This window comes from Orycteropus afer, unplaced genomic scaffold (assembly GCF_000298275.1).
Source record: "Orycteropus afer afer isolate SDZICR_OR568_19922 unplaced genomic scaffold, OryAfe1.0 scaffold00304, whole genome shotgun sequence".
Taxonomy (NCBI): domain Eukaryota; kingdom Metazoa; phylum Chordata; class Mammalia; order Tubulidentata; family Orycteropodidae; genus Orycteropus; species Orycteropus afer.
The window spans coordinates 3912118-3915612 of NW_006921891.1; the positions used below are offsets into that span (position 1 = coordinate 3912118).

Consider the following 3495-nt stretch of genomic DNA (forward strand, 5'->3'; position numbering starts at 1 on the left):
TTTTGTTTGTGGGGGATTGAGTTTATGCTAATGGTAGTGGAATATTTTGGAAAAGGATAGCAATAATGGTGACACAATATGAAAAATGCCATTATTGTCCCTGAGCTGTAAATAGGGAAGTTGTTATGCTGGCGTATGTCTTGTTGTGTATATTTCACCACAATGAGAGTGGGGAAAAAAAAATACTGACTTGGGTGTTGCTATCTGGAAATCGCTTTAATTCCAAAAGCTAAAATGAAAACACATGTGAGTGATAAGCAATGTTCAGAAAGGACAGACAGTGACATTCACACTGTGCATTCCTTTGGAGCTGCAGGTAACAGCAAGATATGAGGGCTCCAGTCCAGGATAAAATCCACTCAGCAGCTTTCTTATTAAGGGTCGACTGTTCACTGGCACGGTTAGTGCCTGTTCTCACACCCTTTCCTCTGGTCTCCATTTCCTTCCTGAGCAGGGTGAAGAGGTCAGGTAAATATTCAGGCACAGAAGCCATTTAGGTCATTTCCACTCTGCAAAGACTCATCTCTAGGAAACGATGATGAGAGGCAGGCTCGAGGAAATGCTGTTGTGGTACCAAGCCAGTGAGTGGACTTGCTAATTTTTTCCTGACTTTAGGCAGCAGGATGAATGTCCTGGCCTGGTGGAAAGTGTTTATTTCCTCTCCTTTGACCCTTGACATGGCTGTCCAGAGCATAGCTGTGCTTGGTTGGCATGGTCAGATTCAAGGCTGAGAGGCATGAAATGAGCAGGCTTTCAGACTTGCTTCCGGAAGAGGTGGGAGACAAAGTGGACCCTGTGAACTCCACCAGAGAAGCCTAGAGAGAGATGGTTCTTTCTTCCTTCTTCCCCTTCATTCTTCCTTTAGAACAACCTGTATCGTGGGTCGTAGGGTTCTCTAGAGAAGCAGAGTGAATAAGATAGAGGGAAAGAGAAAGAGTGACAGATTGACTTCTAGCCTCCCAAACTGGAAGAGAATAAACTCCTGTTTGTTGAAGCCGTTCCACCTGTGGTCTTTCTGTTAGAGCAGCACTGGGTAACCAAAACAATGTCTGTGTATAGTCTGGAGAGAGAATTCTCCTTCTGGAAACCCTCCTTTGTGCTCTTAAGGCCTTCAACTGATTGGGTCCAGCCCACCCAAATTATGGAGACTAATCTGCTTTATTTGAGGCCAGCTCATTTAACCGCAAGTCAATATGTTATAACAACATCTAAACTAATGTTTGACCAAACAACTGGGCACCATAGCCTAGCCAACGATGATAAACAAAACTAACCATCACACCCTGGATTGATGAATTAACCTCTAGTGAGTTCCAGCAAATAAGAGGCAAGGGAAGTGGTTCCAATTCCTCTTTTACTAGGAAAATTCTTCTGAAGACATGTTAGGCAGGTACATTGTGCTGTGTCTCCATACCTCTAGAAAAAGTCCTGTTGGCCAGGCCTGGGGTGGCGTAGAGGGCAGAGGGGTTGTCTTTCAACTTGCTGCTTTAAGTTGTCTTGAGATGTGCTTCAAGGGTATTTGTTGATTCAATGCTGAGAACCAGCTACTACCAAGAATAACTAACATTTGTCAATCTCCTGATTGACAGTTTGCAAAGCATTTTCAAGTATGATTTGATCCTTAGAACAACCATGTATCTCCTGTAAAAATATGGAAATGATAATACCTGCTCATTAAGGATCTTGGGAGGATTACAAGAGGTAATGTAGGTCCAAGTGTCTAGCCAAGCATCTGGTGGGTGGGAAACTGCCTTAATGATGTGGACAACAGGCCATGAGAAATTCAGCAGTGGGACTGTGGTCAGAGGGGTCAAACCCAGGGACCTCATATTGCCCCTAACTGATTATCACCTGTGATTTAGGCAGAGGAAACTATAGTGCAAATGTGCCACATTTCACAGAAAGTAGCGAGAACAACAGAGAGCTTAGATGATGGAGTGACAAGGTGCTTTTCCCTTAACTTTTGATACAAGCAGTCCCTGGACTGAGCACAGAAGTTTCCTTTAGAGTGCTGACTATGATTGAAATGGTCTCTTTTTCATTCGAATATAAACAGAATAAAGAACTAAAAATATGAAGTTGAATGCGGACAGGTATGGGGAAAATTTCTCATTTCCTCACGATAATGTTAAATTATTCAATATTTTGTAGGTACTCTTTCCCTAAGTGTTAAATGAATGAATGAATCTTAGATGATCCCTATGTTCATTTCATCACTTAAAATGTGGTTCGTGATTTGCCCTGGCAAACAGCGTAAATGTAAGTCTTGGCCTATGAGTTGGACGTTTCGAATCTCTAAAGAGACCTAAATGAATTTGTTCTCGTTTATATTGAGTTATTCTTGGCAAAGCCGAGATGCAAATACCAGTGGTCACTACTTGTTAGACGACAGCAAAGCTCTTTGGTCTGGTATCCATTCCAGGTTGGTCTTTCTGGGATTGCATAGCCCTTCAAATTGCAGATCTACATTTGTTTCTTAGGTCAGTGCTTCTCAAATAGTTGTGGATTCAGACCTCTTGGGAGTCTGGCTAAGAGGCAGATTCTGATACATTAGGTCTGGGGTGGATTTGGAGTCTGATTTCAACTTGTGCCCTGGCCTTGGAAGTTTAGAATTCTGTGAACTTAGGTTAAGGAAAAAGTAAAACTAACTCTTCTGAGCCTCATTTCCTCGTTGGGAAAGCAGAGATAACAATACAGGATTAAAGCCCACAGGCTTGCCCCATGGGATGCTCTAGGCAAAAGTTAGCAGTTCCACTCTCCATTACTACTACTGTTGTTTTTGTTGTGTGCCGTGAAGTTCATTTTGACTCATAGCTACCGTTTAGGACAGAGTACAGCTGGCCCAGAGGGTCTCTAGGCTGTACTCTTTACGGGAGCACATTGTCAAGTCTTTCTAGCCTGGAACAGTTGGTAGGTGTGAACTGCCAGCCTTTCAGTTAGCAACCGAATGCTTAACCCCTGCTCCACCAGAGCTCCTTGTTACTCCGATTCGTATGATTATTATTCTTTGCAGATTTCCCGCTTCCTCCTTTATCCTCATTTTAAAACCTTTTTTAAAAAATATAGTTAAGGACAATATGACTTCTTATAAAAAGTCAGACAACACCGAGTTGATATAAATAAAAATGAATAATCTCCTTTGTCAATCTTAGCAGCTCTTCCTCTGTTGTTGTTGTTAGGTGCTGTCATCATCTCCGACTCATAGTGACCTTATGTACAACAGTGCGAAATACTGCCCGATCCCGTGCCATCCTCACAGTCCTTGCTGTACGTGAGCCCATTGGTGCAGCTGCTGTGTCCATCTGTCTTGCTAAGGGTCTTCCCCTTTTTCACTGACCCTCTCTACCAAGCATGATACCCTTCAGCAGGAACTGATACCTTCTGACAACATGACCAAAGTATGTGACATGAAGTCTGGCCATTCTTGCTTCTTTTTTTTTTTTTTTTTTTTCCCATTTATTGTGATTTGGGTGAAGATTTACAGAGCAAATTCAC

General features: G+C 42.5%; 1 protein-coding gene across 1 annotated transcript in view; it reads left to right on the top strand.

The window, feature by feature from the left end:
• Positions 1 to 3495, top strand: part of MID1 (midline 1) — a 171567-nt gene that overhangs the window by 22564 nt on the left and 145508 nt on the right. The window lies entirely within an intron of this gene.